Raw genomic sequence first — 20,717 nt, forward strand, 5'->3', positions numbered from 1 at the left:
CACATTATACTAAGCATGTGAATGCTCTTGAATAGTGGACAGAAACATTACAAAAAAAACTTCCAAGAATGAGGAAGTTCAGTTAGATATTGAACTGTTCTCCTTGGAGAAAAGTTGGCCAAGAAGAGAAAGAATAGAGATTTTCAAAGCCCTGAAATAATGGATAGATTGGATAGGGAGAAACTATTTCCACTTGTAAAAGAAAGAACAAGGGGGTATATGAGCAAGTGCAGGCACAATAGGCTGAATGGCTTCCTTTTAAACTGTAATACTGATTCTGTTAACACTTAACTAAGGAGATTCAGGTTACAAACTTGCACCTCCTAACCTAACAAATAACAGTTTCTCTTCCTAATTTGTATATGGAACACAAGTCCTCAGGTAAGGTCCATCATGATATTAAATATACAGTAAGTTAACATGAAGTTAAGTAGAGTTACAAATAATAGACATACAAATTTGATATTATAATAGTTGTGCAGCCAAGGCTATTAAACTCAGATTTTACTGCAATCACTTTATGCAGTTATGGGCCCAAGGCCTCCTTGGTTAGTTTTGCCCGAGTTTGAGGGGGTTGTCATTTTTGTGCTGGCACTCATCTGGAGCAGACTTTTGTCATTTTCAGTGGTGATTTGCTATTGCTTTCAATTGTGGATTGTCTAGATTCAAGCTTACTTTTCAACAGATTGAAAAATTTTTCAAAATACCATGAAATATGAAGTCTAATTTTAAAAATAAAATTAGACTCTTTATAGAGTGTCAGCTTTGCACTGCTGCTCAATCAATTCTATTATTCATTGGACACATGCTTCTGGTAAGGGTAGGATTTTTGGCTCATCCAATTGTTCTAGAATATAGTGGGAAGCCACTTTCTTGAACTCCTGCAGGCAACTTGGTGTTGGTACATTCCAGGCTATCAAGGAGAGCATTCAAGGACTTCATCCAGTTTTTCAATTGTTACACTGCAATTTTGCTGTTGCTGGTTAGTGTGTTGCTTGGAGAGGCACTTGCAGTTGGTGATGCTCCTGTGTCTGCTGTCCTATCCTGTGGTTTTGGAAGTTGCTGCCCAAGGCACCATACACTGCTACTGCAGTCTTATTGGTAATGGCAGGAGTGAATGTTGGTGGTAGCTAAGGCATCAATAAAGCTAGCTATTTCTTTCTGAGCCTGCCCAATGTCTACAGAAGCACAAGTCAGTATTCCAACTTCACAGCATTTCTACTTGATTAAAAAAGGAGTTTGATTCCAATGACAAACAAAAAAAGTGAATAAAATCAAAAGTCAACAGTCACATGGGACCTCAGGCTGCTTGATGTCAGAGATACAACTGGTGGAAAGTTTAACCAGAGGGCTAGGATGTCTCAGGTGAGGTTGAGAGGACTTCAGCTATTATAGGAAAGGAATCCACATCTTGGTGATCAGACTGCATTGCAAATCATCCATCCAACCAACTGAGCTGACACCAAAGCCACAAAAACCTGGACACCATCCAGCAAAAAAGCTGCTTGCCTGATTGAAGAAGATGTTGTACAAGGTGCCAACGTGCACGAGAACTTGAAAGCCCAGGGATTGTACACTCTTCTTTTCAGGACTTACCGCGTGAAGAGCTGAGGCACAGTAATGGCAATAGTGAGTGAGCCCACTGCAGACCCGTGGCAACAGGTTTGGGCTCCCAGTAACTTCTGCTTCATGAAGGGTCCAGGCCCGAAATGTCAGCTCTCCTACTCCTCTGATGCCGCTTAACCTGCTGTGTTCCTCCAGCTCCAGACCATATCAAATGACTCCAGCATCTGCAGTTCTTGCTATTTCCGAGTTCCCTGACTGAACCAGATTAACAACCCTAATCAGGGAGCCCTCTTTGCCAGATTAAAAAAAGGGGAGTGTCTGGCAGCTGACTCTGGATGAGGCAGCACTAAAGTCAAGGACTGTTCACGTGTAAATAAAAAGGGTGACTCAGTGACAGATACCATCCTCCTTGGAATTATTTCAAAAGATTAACAGGGATGCTCACCATAATTGAAAGTGCATATAATGTGCAAGAAATGAGATATTAAAAACTCATGCAAAAAAGATATTCATGAGGCAGCATACAAGCTGACCAATTTTAAACTAGGTACCAAAGTTACAAGAAAAAAAAACAAAAGCCTTGGTCACACTGAAGGAGTTCAAAGCAGTATAATTTGATGTTTAAAAATCAAACAGTAATTTTGCACTCATTGACAGCAGTCTGCCATCACAGTTGGCAGCTGGTAGGAGACAGGAGTAGTATGCTCTCAGGACTGCAGAGATGGTATGATCACTCAAGTTAATTACACAGACGCTGACAACATTCAAAATAGGCATGTGAGAAGGACAGCACAACAAAATCAGCACTAGCTTGACAACTGTTAGCCCTTTCACCATTATCATTCAAAACAGAACCAAAGGTTCTGAGAACGCTGGATACCTGACATACAAACGCAGTGTGGAGGAATTCAGCAGATGCATACATAATTCTGTTTTACTTCACAGATACTGCCAGACAGACTGTTTGGAGTGATATTAAAACAGGATCGACCATTCCCTCATCGCTGGCGTACAGGAACAAACTGCGTCTCAATTGGCTGAGATTCTCTATGAACAATATTTTATTGGCTAAACAGCATAGAAGTCAAGTCGTTTCAAAACAGAAATCGTGAATTTTCTTTTGAAGAAAAGCTAACAAATTGACGGACAACGACGAGACGTTACCTCCCTAGTAGTTCAGCTGGAATTTCCACAACAAGATGGCAGCGTTACTGGTCACGCCGCCTTGATGCCTCGTCAAGTGGTTTGTTTTGAATTCACGGCCGCGCCAACTGAGGCGAAAGCACGAAGTCAGCTCTTTTATGACCACGTGCCGCACCACCCAATCAAGGAGCTCCGCCAGCAGTGGGCGGAGCCTGTGATCAGACTGTCCGCCGCCTCCTCCTTCTGATTTTGACCCAACAATCGGGCGGCGGTTAAAAACGGTTGGAAGGCGGGACATGGCCGCCATTGGCCGAGCCAGAACGCCAATCATCCAACATCCCCCCACACCTATATCCGAAATAAAATTGACACACGCGCTTCCGGACCTTCTAATTTTGAAAACAAAACACATCAATGAATCAGGACTCGGTTCCTCTTCTCTTACCCCGCCCAACCCCGGAAATCAGTTAAATATACTGAATGACCGACTTATTCATAAACAATAAAAACCCAAACTTCCCCAGGAGTCGGCCTCGGGTTCCGTGCGCTCGGTGGCGCCGCCTGGAGTGTGGCAGCGAGTGAGCAGCAGCAATTTTTGGCAAAGCGCACCCGAGGGCGTGCTGGACAGTTAGGATCACCGTGTGAGAAAAGTTTGCAGTGAAGTTGGAAAGTGGCATGCACGCCTTCAAACACCATTTGATTTTTTGGAGGGCGCGGGGAGGTGGTAGGAAGTCGGGAACGTGGATCAACGAACGGAAGAGAAAGTTCTCCTTGTCAGCCAAGAGTCCACGCTCTCAATTCTGGGGGAGGTTCTGCTCGCCACATTTCCTCCCCCCCCCACCCACCCACCCAACCCCACTGAGCGGGAAAAAAAATCTCCCAAATACCGTCAGCTAAACCTAGCGTGGAAGAGTAGCCCAGAAGACAGGCTTTTCGCTCATTTAACTTCGAGGTAGCAGCAGTCTGAAGACGACAAGGTACCCCAGAAAAAGCGAATACTTGCGGGGAGAAGAAAATGTCCAGAATCCAACCCGAAAGTCACAAAGTACTCATGTTCTAATTTCGAGATATTCCGAATGCATTTAATTAATTTAGTTGCAATGCATTGATGGTAGCAATAACACGATGCAGGCCTATAAAAGGTGTGTAGTTGAGCTGGAGCCAGTCACACCTCATGCTAAACAACTGAGGTGTGGGTGGCCTAAAAGTGCCTTGTGAGCAAGCCAGTGAGGGAGAGGGGGAAGGGGAAGGCTTAACATTTGAGGCTGTCACAGCCAAATTCCCGCTGTTTAAAATTCTATTCGAAACTGTAAAAAGATCAACATACAGGGCACTCCCATCTATAGAGCTTTTATTGTTTGGTGTGTGGGGCTTGAATGCGAAAGCTGTTTCACCCTTTCCTCAACTGTTTGACCACACAGGTTTAAACAGTACTCCGTTCTTTGAACTCTTGTTTGCATCCAGATAACACCTACGATCAATAATTTACAGGAAAAAAAACGCTGAGTGGCACCTGTTTAACACGACTGGTTGTGTCCTACGAATTATTTTTTTAAAAGTTGTTGGTTCATCGCCTTTTCAGGAGCACGGTCGTTTGCGCAATGATAAAGCTTTCAAGGACTTCAAAGTTAGTTTTAAAATCCATAGGTGCTATTGCAAATAAAAAAATGCGCTACTGGGCTGGGTGGGAAGCGGTTAATGGCCTGAAGTCTGGAACATTGTATAACACAGGAAGATGAGAGAACAGGATATCTAAATCTAGATCAGTAAATAGTCATACCCATTAAAGATTGTGAAGGGAATTAATCATACGATGATGGTGTTAACTGGAGAAGCCTTTCCACGTGGTTGCAACTCCCAGATATGAGTGAGGAATAGAATATTTATTTCATTTCCAACTCCCTTCTAACTCCCGAATATTGCACGATGTTGGTCTCTTGGGAGACCCAGTAACTCTGTTGCCAGAATCGACGAAAGTAATGCACATGACTTTTAGACATAAATAGAATCTGTGCTTCTGAATCTTGGTTTCAAAACCATCTTTCCAATTTTTTTAAACAAGTTACACTCCGATGAAAGCAACGTTATGCAAACAAAAGACAAAACAAACTTACCCCGAACTAAAAATCTCGCACTTCGAAGACTTGATGAGCAATCACAGCCCGTTTGTTTGTTTTTAAAACGCTATCTTGTAACGTTCAGAGTTTCGTTTTGAATATTTTTCTCCGCTGCCTGGTTCTGTTTTGATACGACGGATGTAGGAGGATTTTATAAAGAGTCCAGATTCAGCCCTGCCCACTTTTTTTTTATCTCACAGACACGTGTCTTTTATTAGAAGGGAAAACACTTCACATTTAAAGCTGATACTTTACAGGCGAAAATAAATCAAATTGTCTATCATGTAGGCGTTTTGAAAAATTAAAGTAAAAAAGGAACAAATCAACAAATATACATTTTAACAGTCACTTTAAAAATTGCTAGTTATAATGGCGTATGTGCTGCCGAGCACATCTGCGTACGAAAGTAATTAATGCTGTCAAGAGACAAAAAAATTAAAATTTCGTGGCCTAAACTCGCAGATAATTGTCTCCTGTACAGCGACGTGATTACGTGCACATATAACATTCCATGAAACCTCGCAGACAGAATGATGCAATTTTGACAGATAAGGAGTAACTCTGGACAATTGTTCAATGAAGCAATCATGTTTATGATTACCTCGCATATACAGAAACATATTTAGCATACAATGAAAGAGGTTTAGCTACTTGCAAATACTGAGTTTTTGAATTGAAAGACTTCTGCACTGTCCAACCCATCGTAACTTTGGTTGTGGGCGGAGAGCTATCTTCATCTGACGCATTTTAAAAAGATTTTGCCACTGCTTTAAAGTAACCTGATTAGAATCGACAAACAGAATCAGCCCACATGGCCTTTATGTTCCTCGTGTGCCTCCTTATTCTAATTGCCTCTTATCTATTCCCCTTATTCCCCCTTACTATGTGAACATGAACCCTCCCCCAAATTAGTCACTGTTACCTGTTTTAACCAATCCACATTCTCAAAATTAGAAATTCCTCCTAAATTATTTATTATAAATCTGCTATAGGCTATTATATTTTTACCTCTTGTGGACGTGCCCACAAGTGAACAGATTTACCCTAACAACTTAATCATTTTAAAGAACTCTGATCAGGTTTCTTACTAATTTAATTTTTCATTTGTAAATGTGCCAGACTGTTCAAACAATCCTGATATAATTATTTAATAATTTGAATGGTGTTTCCATACATGCATCATAAACAAAGCCTCTTGTTGGAATGACATCGTTCAAGTCTTGGCTTGTAGTTGAGGGAAACTAAACTTGCTAAAAATTTAGTTAAAATAATGGCATAACAATCAAAATGTAAAAAAAAAAGTTTTGCTGGAAGGTACAATAGGGTCAATTTTCTTGTTCATTATGCCTGAAAATACTTTTATTCCCAGGAATAAATGAGACAAAATGTGAATGAAGACCAGGGACCAGTGATAGCAGACATAAGAGTCATTACACCATAGAAAGAGGTCATTTGGCCCATCAAGTCTCATCAACTTTATGTTGCCTTGAGATTTCCAAGGTTTTCTCTGAAGGCATCCAGACAAAATGTAGCCGCAATAATGTGACAAAGGGATGTCCCTTGGACTCATATCTTATTTACTCATGATTTTGTGGAATCGTGCAAAGATTACGAGTGCTGGACGAACTGATATTAAAGGAAGATAACACTATAAAAATGGTGATGCCTTTTTGATTCAGCCTGTGCACATCAGAAAGTAAGGGCTTAAAAATAGTCACCTAGACTGGTGGAAGGTGATATTCCACAGGGATTGATGCTCCATTATTCTCCATTTACATAAACTACTCAAAATCTGAAAATAAAAGTGTAAGTTCAAAATTTGTGACATACAACAAATTATAGGGTATGGTTAGTACTGAAGAATACTGGGCCTAATCGCAAGAAAAATTAAATTGTCCTGCAGATTGGACATGTAAGTGCCGAATAAATTTCAATCAGTTAAGTTTGAGGTATTTCATTTTGGTAAGAGGAATAGTGAGATCACATACTCCTTTGCAAATAAGAAGCTAAGTGGAATAGAGGAGTGAAGGAATCAAAAAAAACTGACTCACATGATGGCGATGAGGGCCTTCCTATCAGATTCTTCCTGCATGCCCAGAGCCTCATCATTACCGCACGCTGCCCTTGAGGCTGCAGTAGGGAGAACATCTTCATTGACCTCCTTCTTCTCAAAACAGGTCTGCAAAAAGATGCAGTGGCTTTGGTAGATATTCACCCTGAACCTGTACATAATATTATAGTCTGTCCTTAATATGTAATTCTCAGAGATACGTATCAAAATAAACATCAGCAGCTACTGGAGGACTATGAACATAATGAAAAATGCTGTTTGATCTGCCTGAAACCTATTGGTCTTCCAGCATAAGGAGCTGTCCACAACCAAATTTGCACACTGGCATATTCCAAGATTTAGGACTGTGTCAATTAACATATTAAGGCTGAGAGAAACTGCACAAGCTTAATGGGAAAAGACCACTGAAAAGATCCCTCCCACCATAGAGACTGGAAACCATATAAAATCCCTCAATCTGTCTACAACATAGAACAGTTCACTTGATGTATAAATATGAATGTAAGTAGAAAGTGTAGTGATGCAACCTCATATTTGTATTAACATAACCCACCTATATTGCACTTTATGTTATGTCAAATTTAAAATATTATCATAGAATCCATACAGTCCAGAAATAAGCCATTTGGCCCATCGAGTCTGTACTGACCCTCCAAAGAGTATTCCAGCCACTTAACAATCTATCCTGCGAAACCCAACTTTTACCATGCAAATCCACCTAGCCTGCATATCCCTGGACATTATGGGGCAATTTAACATGGAAATCCACCTAACCTGCATATCTTTAGACTGTGGGAGGAAACTAGAGCACCCGGAGGAATCCCACGCAGACACAAAAAATGTGCAAACTCCACACAGGCAGTCATCCAAGGCTGGAATTAAATCTGGATCCCTGGCATTGTGAGGCAGCCATGCCAATGGCTGTGCCACCATGCTGCCTGTTATGTAATGTAGCTTTGCAAATTTTATAAATAAAGTATAACTTTGAAAGGGGTACAGTTTTCACAAATTATTAAAGGCAACAAAACAAATGCATAAGTCCAGAAAAACCAAACATGAAATCCTCACTACTAAGGCAGAAAAAAATTGAAAAACAAAGAGATGCTAAGTTTGTATAGAACCTGGTTTGGGCACACTGTACTGCACACAATTCTGTTCCGTAGATTGTTTTTATTTATTCATGGGATGTTCCTGTCATTTATAATGTTCAAGTTGACGACAGAGTAGGGCTCCTGTGCTGGAGCTTGTCTGCTCTGACCGCTTTTTCTTTTTTTTTCCTCTTGTCTTTTACTTATCTTGTCCTGAGCTTGTACAGCATCGGCAGCGGCACCAGCCTAGGGCATGGACCTCAAACAGTCTCAAGCCATGGGCATGGACTTCGAGCGTGGAAGACAGTAGGCCCAGCATAGACCTAAAGTGAGCCACTAATGAATTTTCTGGAGAAAGCACAAGACCTGGAATTGGCAGCTGCAAAATCGGCAGAGACGACGTCGGCAAGGTAAGCCCAGCAGCAAAAGTTGGTGTCTGAGGATGGGTGGCTTCTTTGTTGGTTGTGTCTGGCACTGGCAGCGGTGACATGGTGGTGGAAGGGCATCCCTGCAACATCAATGAGGTGGGCACAGCGGTGAAAGATGCAACTCCTGACGCAGGTGGCTGTGAGGTGGTGGCAGAGGTGAATCGGCCCAGTGGCAAAGATGGCACCTGAGGATTGGCGAGTTTGATCTGGGATGGATCCAGTGTGGATGGCAGCAAAGCGGTAGTGGAGGGATAGTGGCACAGGCATCTTGATGGTGATGAGCTGGCTCAGGACTAACTGATGGACTCTCTTCAAGTTATATTTTTCTTTTTTCCCTTATTCTTAAATTATTCAAAATGACGCCTATCATCGTGACAAATTAAAGCTTTTCACTGTATTTTATTGTATTCTTATGTAAAATACATGCAACAATAAAATCAAAATCAAAAATCCAATGGGCATTTATTGCCCACCCCTTGTCGCTCTTGAGAAGGTGCTAGAAAGTTATCATCTTGACCTGTGTTCTATGTGCTGTCAGAGAGGAAGTTCCAGGAGTTTGATCCAGCAAGGAATCGTGATATATTTCCAAGTCAGGATGCAGGATGGTGCTTTTCTTGGAGGGGAACAGGCAAGTGATGATCTCCTATGGATCTCCTGTCATTGTCCTTCACGCTGGAAGTGGTCATGGGTTGCGGAGTGCTAATACATTTTGTAGATGGTAAAGACTACTGTTACTGAATGTGGTAAAAGCAGTGAATGTTTGTGAATGTGGTTCCTGAAATTTGTCAAGCTTGTACGGTGTAGTTGGAACTGCATTCATCTGAGCAAGTGGAAAGTGAATGTGATTCTTTTCTCACAAGGCATACCACAAGTGATAATGTCATAGACCTTACTTGTGAACTCTCTTTTTTCCTCCTCAATTACTGCCTAACCTGCTGCATGTTTTTTGGGTTGTTATGCTTAAATTCCAAAACTGAAAGTTACATAGAGGTAAGTGAAGAGAAGAGATTCCATATGCTAGACAGTATATTTCAGAATTTGGAAGATTACAAGGGGATGCATGAACAGCAACCCCCAGCTATTTTATTCCCCTACTTAATCCAGAGGATTGAAACTAAGTGTAGCAACTTTGTTTCAACTGACATCAGCTCAAAGAGTCCATTTATATGATAGGTTTATGCAAAAATTTGTATTTTCATTTGTTGTATGTGTTGTATTTTCATTATATTGCAGTTTTAAGTTTACATATAACAAAAGAAGCAAAATAAACTCACCATTTCAGTAAAAATGTCCAGCTTATTCTGTTCTGCAATGTAAATGCAATTTCACTACTGCTAATTTCCCTAGAGATGTGACTGAACTCACATAATACAACTATGTCCATGAGATGAAATCACAGACAACTGTGAATAACTACCAATCTGATGATGTAAGATTTCATAACTTGTGTGATTTGGGGAGTTTACTTCCTTTAAGCATGCCAATACAACCACAAATCAGAGGATAGCAAAATCAAAAAACATGTTTGGTAAGAATGTACATTGTTAGTAAAGACGGCATCTAAAAGAAGCTTGGATGAGTTATTTTTCTTTTCTCCTCTAGTTATTAAAATTCCAGTTATTGTCTATCACGTTTTCTTTTCCATCACACGTGCTTAGCCAGATGCATAGACTTTGCTTTCCTTGGACAATCTCAGATAGCACTCTGTCCTTTTCATGAAGAAACTGACCTACAGGATTAACTGTCACTATACATTTGGGATTTTGGAGAATGCATCAGGATTCAGGAAAAATTGAATGATGTGGTCTGACCCTAGAAGCAGCTTCATTGATTATTGATGTAGAATTTTTTTTTCAGGATTCTGTGCTGTTTTATAAACCAGGACAACTTGAGACCAAACAATTACACAGGCACACATCAGTGATCATGGAGGTCAAGACACTGAAATATTTACTTTTGTCTTTATTGTAATCTACTGCAATGTCTAAATATTGCCTTGTTCCAGGGCTCCAGCATGATAGTAAGGCGTATAGCTGTTGTTTAGGAGAGGATGAATCATTCTCTAAATATTTCCTTCAAACTGACTTCTCTGTTATTATAGAATCCCTATAGTGTTGAAGTAGGTCATTCAGCCCGTAGACTCCACATCGACTCTCCGAAGGACATCCCACCCAGTCCCATCCCATCTCTGTAACCCTGCATTTTCCATGGCTAACCCACCTAGCCTGAATGTTCCTGGACCCTATGGGCAATTTTGCATGGCCAATCCACCTTACCTGCACATCTTTGGACTGATGGAGGCAACCAGAGCACCTGAAGGAAACCCACCCAACAGGGGGAGAATGTGCAAACTCCTCACAGTCATCCAAGGGTGGAATTGAACCCTCGTCAGTGGCTCTGTGAGGCAGCAGTGCTCACCACTGAGCCACCGTGCCGCCCAGTTCAGTGTCCTCACCCATCATATGGCTGAAAATGAGAAATCAATTGGTAGCAAATTGAGGTACACAAACCAGTATTATTAATCCTATTTCCCAGGATGTCATTTCTTACCTAACTTCATTCTGTGACTTCTGATCTGCTGATTATATCTCCATAGTGCTGACCTTGCTATCATCTGCTCCCCAGCTTGTGAAATTCAGGTATCACCAAGCTAAAGTTCACAACCATGCTATAGATTTCTGCATGCATCAGATTGTAGTAAGGATGTGATTGTATTAGAGAGGGTATACAGGATATTTACCAAGATGCTGCCTAAATTGAGTCTAAGCTATGAGGAAATGTGCCTTAGGCTGAAGTTGTTTTCCATGGAGCAGTAAAGGTTTCGACAAAGCCCAATAGATTGCATAGGATTATGAGGGCATAAATAGGGTGGATGGGAAGACATTTTTTCCATTAATAGAGGTGTCAAAACTAAAGGGCATAGATTTAAGATAAGGTAGAGACTATGAGAAGGGTGAGGAGAATCTTTTCCACTGTCGGATGGGGTGAGTCTAGAACTCATTGCCTGAATCAGAAGCAATTGTAACATTGAAATAGTATTTAGATATTCATGCATTAACATAGCCTCCAGGGTTATGTACCAAAGGCTGGAAAATGAGATTAGTGTAGTCAGATCTTTGTTGATCAGCACAGGCATGATGGCAAAATGGCCTCTGCCTATGCAGTAACAGTCTATTAGATTCAGTACCACAAGGGATCAATGGTATGTTCTAAATGATGAGTTATAAGGTAACAATTAAAAATTGGCTTCAGCATCTGAAAAAACAGTACTTAGGCACATAAATGTAGGAATTTAAGCGTGTAGGAAGTCCAAAGATAAGTAATTTAAGTGATATTTCAAATCCCATCTGAGAATTTGAATTCAGGGTTTTGTAAATAAAAATAATAATTGCAATTTGTCTATTGTCTCCTCATAGCTGAAGTCCACCATCACTGGTACTATATAAAAGATCTTTTCTATAGCCTTTTTAAAATGCAAGACTCTCAGCTGGAGAATAACCAATGATTTGTAAAAATTACCATAACTTACTTATTTTTGTACACAATGCCTTCATTTATAAAGTCAAGAAACCTGTGTGATTTTTTAACACCTTTATCAATTTGCCTTGTTACATTCAAAGATTTGTGTATGTGAAAAAACGTCACTTTTGCCCTGTATCCAATTTAAAATTACGCTTGTTCAAATAGCATTGCATCTGCTCATTTTTCATTCCAAAATGCTTCACATAATTTTTTTTATTGCATTCAATTTAATCTTATGTGTTCTTTCTCATTTCATCAGGTGTCTCTGGCCTCCTGGTCTGCTGTTATCCTCCTCAGTGCTTGCTGCATTTCTAAGCTTTGTGCACCTACAAACTTTAAAATCATGTATCCAACGTTCATCCAGATTATTAATATGTATCAAAAAGTTTAGCCACCCTAATACAGAATTCTGGAAAGACCAATGCATATTTCCCTCCTGCTTTATAAATTATCATTCACCATTATTGTCTGGTTTTGGCTCAGCTGGTTTTGACTCCATATACCCACTTCCTAATTAATCCCTTCAACTTCAGTTTCACTATTATGTTGTTGGCACTTTTACTCCTTCTGAAAGTTCACATACACAACATCAACTATCTAATCTTATTCATACATTTTGTACTTATTGACGAACTCAATCATAAATGTTTTGTACGGTTTGCTTTTGCCACTTCCATGTCTTTCAAGTGACAATTAATTTTGTTAGGATTGTAGACTCAAGAAGTTTTCATGGGCACAGATCATAACCTTCGATTACCTATGGGATAATTATTTTTGTGTGTTTCTTTTTAAAAAGCAAACATACAGCCAAAAATAATGACTGAGAATATAAATCCTGACTGGATGGCCTATATGGATTATCCTCAGCCTTGAGGTAAACCCTGCAATGTCATGCCTGATGACATGTTTCGAAGAGAAGGAGAAGGAGAAATGCATTGCAATCTGAGCTGTAATCTCAGACTGTGAGCATGATGGGAGAAAAAAGAACAGTCTCGGCAGAAGGCATGTTTGTATTTTCCCCTGTTAAGAATACACAAATACAGGGAGTAATATTCAGTTTCCATCCTGGCCTATGTGTGCTAGTAGGCAAAGTTGCGTGTGGAAAGGATCTGAGCTGAGAAAAGCCGTAGTCATTCCTGCGCAACAGGTAAAAGGAAATGGTGTCTCTCCCATTGTCTGCCTTCCTGTCTCTTTGCTGGAAGTAAGAAAGCAAGTAATCACAGTTAAAAGAAAACAGGACAGAGGCCTTTGTGCTGCAAAGATGTGGAAGTGCTGGCATTGGACTGGGGTGGACAAGGTCAGAAGTCAGACGACATCAGGTTATAGTCCAACAGGTTTATTTGAAATCACAAGCTTTCGAAGCATTGCCCCTTCATCAGGTGAAGTGCACTTCACCTGACGAAGGGGCAATGTTCCAAAAGCTTGTGATTTCAAATAAACCTGTTGGACTATAACCTGCTGTTGTCTGACTCCTAACCCTGACCTGCAAAGCCAAGATCTTTTAATCAGTTGTTCATCTACCAACATCAGTGCCACTGGTATCAGTCATTGTAATGGCTTCAAAGTCCCATTGTCTGTTCTTCATGGGATTCAGATACTGATCCGTATATCTTTTATAGCTTTTAGCTTTCTAGGCTCACTTGTAATTTTTTAATCTGTGTGTATGTGATTTGCATGATTTTTTTTCCCTGATTAGTAACTGCCAAACTCACTCTTTTGTTAACTCAAGAAAGTCTGGTTAAGGTGATTCCTTTTAAAATGTAAATTCATTTAGTTTTGGAGAAAGGTATAGGGAAGAAGCCTTTTTTAAATTAACAAAAGTCTGGCCCTGGTTTTTATGAAATAATTTTGTTTTCTTTTATGTTATCCTCAAATTCTTTCTCATGTATGTTCCTTAGGCTCTAGTTGCAGTACTTTATGCTGTTTCCGTATTCTGCTCGATTCTGTACTTTATTAGGTATCATGACATTTAGCATAAACCTCTTTTCCTCCCTGATTCTTTTCAATTACAATTTTTTTAGTCATTCCAGGGACCTCCAGCTTTGGATACACTTCTTTCCTCTTTCATAGAAGTGTATCTGATCTGTTCCCAAGCTACCTCCTTCTTGAAGACCTTCTACTACTTGTTTACTGCATTCCCTGATAATCTTTGTTTTATTTCTACTGGGCCTGATCCATTTTCAGCACAGTGAAGTACTATATTTTTACATTGAATAGCTTCACCTTTCTTTGCCTTTCTCATAATTCATCTAAATCATGAAAAGAAATAACAAAGCTCACAGATATACTATCCATTTGTAATTGTATTAAAACTGAGAGATCAGAAACAAGCTACCTAAAGAGTTCAAGACCTTATTGTCTCTCTAGCAGTGATAAGGTATCAAAGTATTGGTGCAATATCTCAAACACAGCTGTGGTTGTAACACCACAATTAAATTCAATAACCCATAACCATGGACGGTAATAAGCAGCTCTGAATTTTTGTTCAAAATTGAGAGTCAGGTAAGATTAGGAAAGTGCTTGGATGTGATTCCTTTCTCAGTAAAATTGATGCCATACTTATTCAAAATACAGGAGGCAGAAGATAACAGTCCAAAGACCACAGGATGGATTTTGGAAAGGATATATAACACAACATATGATGGACCAGGAGTTAAGAAATATGAGCAGAAAAAAGCATTTTTGCCCTTCAAACCAGCTTTGCCATTCAATAAGTCATGTCTTATCTTCTTACATCAACTGCACTTTTCCACATAGTCGCCTTATTCCTTAAAGGTCAATAATTTGTTTATTCACCTTGAATATATTTAACAGGTGAGCATCCTCTGGGATAGACAGTTTCAAAAATTCACAATTCTTTGGCTAAACTGGTACCTGGAATAGGCAGGTTGTCTTATAAGGAAAGGTTAGACAGGATAGGCTTGTATCCTAATTTACACAAAAGGGTACATGAAAGGTGGGGAGGAATCTTGACTTTCAGGCAGAGCCCAGAACTCACTCTTATGAACGTAACCTTGATAATGTTCAATCTTCCACCAATTCTCAACAATGCAATGCGAGTGTAACATAGCTGCGAGCACACTCATAGTGTGTGGAGTACTTTTGTTTTCTTGGGCGTAGGAGAGCAGACTGTGAAAACTCCTTTCAAAATAACAATTACATGATAGTTTCACCAGATCTTACTTCCACCTAAGGTATTGGAACTGCCCTAATGGCATTCTGTCACCTTTCATGTGCCTCCAATGATTCACAATGCAGTTGTGAAAAAACAGGAAAATAAGCCAGTGTGCAGGATGACATGTTTCAGCACAATAAGTATTTCTAGTCTGTTATAGGAAGCCTACTAAAGCATACAACCTGTCACAACAAGTCAAATGCGTAGCTGTCAAGAATCATTTACGAGGTTGGAATGTGCTACTAAGCAATTTGTTAAGCAAAGCTTGCACTGTCTTGGGCTCAGCAACAGGTCAATCTGTCCGACTGCTGCCAAATGAATTTTACTTATATTTATTACAACACTGAAGGAAATAGTTTAGCCCTTTGATAGCATGATGGCTGTCTGTAGAGAAATCCAGTCTTTCTGATTTCCCCTCTCCACCCCTGTAGTTCTGCAAGTTTATTTCTCTCATGCCAATCCAATTTCCTTTAGGAATTATTTGCTGTCTGCTGCTACCATTTCAACTGTGATCTTACTAACATTATGTACAGTTCCATCAAAACTACCTTGCTCTTGTATTCCATGCCTTAACTAAGAAGGACAACAATCCCAATTTTTTAAAATCTATCTTATTGACCTGTCTAATTATCTTCAATGATCTATGTACATATAGCAAGGTCCTTCTGATCCTCTGTACTTCGTAGAGTTCTACCATTCAATGTCTACTCCCATGCCTTGTTAGCCTTCCTAAAATGCATCATCGTAGACTTCTCAGGATTAAATTCAATTTACAACTGTCGACCCATCTGATCAGTTCATCTATATCATCCTACATTGTCAGGCCTTCTTCCTTGTTATTTACAACACCATCAATTCTCGTATCATCTGTAAACTTACTGATCATACATCCAGCATCTGTGACTAAATCATTGAAGTAGACAACAAAAAGCAGGGGAACTATCCCTGAACCCTATGGTATGCCACTGGACACAGGCTTTCAGACACAAAAGCAGTCCATGTGGATTATATGTACAGACCTATGTCACTTCCTTGAAAAGTTGCTTCAAATTTCTTCAACATTTGTTTATAAAGCCACGTTGACTATCCTTGACTAGTCTTTGCCTCTCTAAGTGGAGATTAATTCTGTCCTTCAGAATCCTTTCCAAAAGCACCCCTACCAGAGATATTAGCCCTACTGGCCTGTAGTTTCTTGGTTTATCCTTACCACTCTTCTTGAATAATCAGACATTAGCAGTCCACCAGTCCTCTGGCACATCTGCTGAGCTCAAACAGTATTTGAAAATTACTGTCAAAGACCCTGCAATCTCCTTCCTTGCATTCTACAACAACCTGGGATTCATTTCATCTCAGCCCTGGAATTCATCAGTTTTCAAACCTCCCAATACCTCCTCTCTCTTAATGTTTTCTCTTAATGTAGATCACAGTCCTCCTCTCTGATTATATATATCTACATTGTGTTTTTTTACAGTGAATACAAATGCAAAGTATTGATTTGAAACCTCAGCCATATCTTGTGGCTCCATGGACAGTTACCACTTTGGTCCCAAGTAGAACCTGCTCTTTCCCTGACTATTCTCTTGCTTCTAATATACTCCATGGGGGCAACACAGTGGCTCAGTGGTTAGCACTGCTGCCTCACAGTGCCTGGATTTAATTCCCGCGGGTGATGGTCTGTGTACAGTTCGCACATTCTCTCCGAGACTACGTGGGTTTTCTCCAGGTGCTCTGGTTTCCTTCCACAGTCTAAAAATGTGCAAATTAGGTGGATTGGCTGTGCTAAATTGCCCGTGGCATCCTGGGATGTGTAGGCTAGGTAGATTAGCCATGGGAAATATGGGGTGGGTCTTGGTGGAATGCTGTTTGGAAGGTCAGTGTGGACTCGATGGGCTGAAATGACCTGTTTCCACACAATAGAGATCCTAAAGTGCCTTTGGATTTTCCTTGCTGTTACCTGCCAATGTTTTGTCATGCCCCCTCTCTGTTCTCCCAGTTAATTTTTTAAGCAACCACTTGAAAACTGACAGAGATTATTGCTTGTTAAATGTCGTGTTAACATTCAACTCGCCTTATTAATATTCAATCTTCCATTTTATGATTCCAACCTCAACAATGGCAAAACTCAACAAGGAAACTACGGTGACTTCAGCTCACCACTTTCTCAAAACAACCTCTGCAATTTTGCCTACAACAAAGACACAGCCCAGGGCACAAAACAGCCACACCCACCCCTCATCCACAAAAATTTGCATTTCACATCTGCTAACCCCTCACAGCCATTCTGGCAAATCTCTGCTGCACTGGCAGTGTGTTCTGTGCTTCAGCAACTACCGCTGGAAGACTGCAACAGGGACACATTTGTGCACAGGCACAGATGCCCAGCTTAAAGCCCGGACTAGGCTATATTCCAGGAAAGTTCGTCTGCTCTCTTAATTTTTGCACACTGAGCACCTAACTGCATGCTTACTGCCTTGCCTCAATTGGCCTTTCCATGCCAATTAGTACAGTCACACAAGCAGGCAGCTCGTCCTGCTGCTCACTCTAGGGGGGCATACAACTTACAGTATGACATTTGGTATAAACAGTTCACACCTACCATCAAATACCCTCCAGCACAGAAAGAGGCCATGCAGCCCATCAAGTCTGCACCGATCCTCCAAAGAGCATCTCACCCCAGCCCCAGTCGCCTACCTGGTCCTGTAACCCCGCATTTACCATGACTAATCCACATAGCCTGCATACCACCTGGGTTAGTGCCAATTCCATGATTGGAAGAAGTGGTCAGAAAAGCATCTCCTCTGCTCTGCACTTTACCACTTCACATTCACTCTGCCTCTGCATAGTAAAACCACAAAAATTAATGGTCTATGCCTTCACTATTGCATTCAGTATATTCCCTCAATTGTTCTCAACCAAACTACTTCCTGACCTCTGCTCTGTCTATTCACTCATTCGGGAGACCTTAACACCTACCACACTCCTATAACATCATGACCAGCTCTTCTAGCCACTTTCATCTCACTTAATCCTCCTCTTGTCTCATTGCTGGGGAAAATGCCTCATAATAGGTTAGAAAGGGCAAAGATGGGAGCTGACATTCATCTCCTCACTCACTATGAGCAGAAATAAACTACTTGAAGAGGATAAAGTCTCCTTCTGGTTAGCATTGTAGCTCAGTGATTAGAACTACTGCCTCACAACGCCAAGGATCTGGGTTGGATACACACTTGGGTGACTGTCTGTGGAGTTTACACATTCTCCCTGTGTTTGTGTGAGTTTCCGCTCGGTGCATTTGGTTTGCTCCCACAGTCCTAAGATTTGCAGGTTAGGTGGATTGGCCATGCTAAATTGCCCATAATGTCTGGGATATTTAGGGTAGGTGGATTAGCCATGGTTAGTATGGGGTTATGGGGATAGGGTAGGGGGATGGGTTTGGTTGGGTTGCTCTTCCGAATGTCAGTGCAAACTTGATGGGCTAAATGGCCTCATTTTGCACTGTAGGGATTCTGTATAGGGATACCAAGACCACTATGTCACAGCAACCAAGTAAGCATAATTGTGTTGTGCCACACTGCTCTCCCATTTCCACCACTGTGAACATCTTTGTAACATGCTCAAGCTTCTACCCCTATTGTGCAAATAATTCCCCCCTCTTTCTTATGCATGCACCTGCAGCACCTATAGAATCTCTCCACCACGGTTAAAAGTGCAGCCCTTCCTGCCATCAGCTTCTCTTCCACCTCTGAGGAAGCAGTAGCAAGGCTTTCTCCTGCTCCCTTGACCAGCTCAGATACTGACAACTGAAAGGATACTGTGACTGGATTAGACTCAGGAACACAATCTGCTGAGTATCATTGACATGACTCCACAGCTGAATGAGAAAGAAATGCCCCAGGAGGATTGTAATGCACAAGGTCAACCTGAGGCAGAAGATGCCCCTTGGTGTCACCTATTAAAAACCTCATTCAGATGCACAGAGAGTCACAGGATCTGCAGGCATTTTTGTCCAAGGCACTCGACAAAGTTGATCAAAGACTGGAGGTGACCACCAATGTTCTCAATACTGTGCTGTCTTCAGCATGTGTGCATCTAGCTGTTTCACTGGGAAGATTGACAGTGGCTGTGGAAAACAAGATCCAGGAGAATGCTCAGAGCTGCTGGAAATGCATGTCGATCTGCATTCCTTAATGATAGCCATCAGTGTTCAGCAGAAACAGAAAAGAGAGTTGGGGACAAGAGACCTCTAAAACACTCCAGGTGCTGTTTTGTCTCAAGGAGAGAGAGTGGTGTCAGTAGACACCCAGGTGAAAGAAGAACCACACACAGGCCCCCCAGATGAGTCCTGTCAGGGAGCTCCTGAGGTGCCAGGTCTCACCACCTCCACCCTGCCTGTGATTCCTAATGCTGTTGAAGTTTCAACTGAGGAAGGCCAGGCTGCTCTGGGCAGAACTCTGCTGCTGACACAGGCTGAGCCCTCTAACCCCAAATGACCTCAAGCCACAAATCCTGTCTTTGCTTACTCCATTTTTGTAAAGTACAGAATGCCGGGATTATTCTAAATGGATTGAATTGCAAGGCCCCTCCAATCCAACCGTTGGAACCTCATCTTGGGGAGCCCTATCATCTGTTCCACAGTAGCCCTGCCTCTACTCTCAGTCAGTGGGTGCCTTAAAGGAATAATCAGGCCTGATTGAAGCCAAGGTACCCCTTGTCCCCCAGCAGCCACCTTTGTTTGCCATTCAGCCCTTCAAATGAAGTAGGAAATTGAGCTTTAACAAGGATATAGGCATAACATCTTTCTGGATATTGTTGCAGACTACTAAGATTTGGTAACAATGATCACAGATGAGCTGGACACTGATCAAATGAAACCCTCTCCTGTTGATGAATTAGGTTGAAATAACAGTGTGGCACTCTCAAAGTGGAGGATATAAGATCCTGCACCTGGGGAAGGCTAGCGCTGTTGCAAAATCTCACTGCCCAGGTTGTAACACTGACCTCAGCGCAGAGAAATGGGTGTGATCTTGCACAAATTTCATTTGGGTTGAGGACTGAGAGATTTCCCATAGGTCCTCAGTTGATCCTTGGAATGAACTAATCACAGAAAAATTAAGTAACACTGTCATTTTGATGGCCACAAAAATGGGAGGGTCACCTACTTCTTCAGAAAGCAGGAAGCTGACACAATTCTGCATTGGTGCCCACGACCAGTTCAGTCCGCACCTGCATGTGCTTCAGTCATCTGGAGGAAACAAGAGTGAGAATGCTGGGCCCCCTAAACATCCTCTGGATCCTGGGGAGTCATCTAATATAATGTTGATTTCTCCATGTGGAGACTGTTTAGCAGATGCTAGAATTTGTTGATCCTGGACTTCTGAACAACTTTGAATCTCCTCAATTTGTCTGTGCTATCTTTTTATGATGGTAGCACCTGTATTTGGGATAGGAGCAATGTACCACTCTGGGTGATGTCAAAAATAACAGGATGTCAGTGATGGAATTCCTGAGTAATCACAGCAAACACAAATGAGGCTTAACTTAATACGATATAATAGGTCATGGAGGTGTCCCGGAAGGAGGGCCATGAAATGCGTCAAGACGGACCTC

General features: G+C 41.2%; 1 protein-coding gene across 5 annotated transcripts in view; it reads right to left on the bottom strand.

Moving 5' to 3' along the window:
• LOC109930338 (protein NDRG1-like) overlaps positions 1–20,717 on the bottom strand; it is a 119,606-nt gene that overhangs the window by 59,280 nt on the left and 39,609 nt on the right. For 2 of the 5 annotated variants that reach the window (XM_048595590.1, XM_048595588.1), the window contains exon 1: positions 2,731–2,862. The gene's annotated coding sequence lies outside the window, so the exon portion shown is untranslated. Of the gene's footprint in view, positions 1–2,730; positions 2,863–4,823; positions 5,572–6,877; positions 7,006–20,717 lie in introns of those variants that run through there. The other 3 variants (XM_048595589.1, XM_020529846.2, XM_020529845.2) reach the window with 3 other exon arrangements.

This window comes from Rhincodon typus, chromosome 4 (genome assembly GCF_021869965.1).
Source record: "Rhincodon typus isolate 14 chromosome 4, sRhiTyp1.1, whole genome shotgun sequence".
Taxonomy (NCBI): Eukaryota; Metazoa; Chordata; class Chondrichthyes; order Orectolobiformes; family Rhincodontidae; genus Rhincodon; species Rhincodon typus.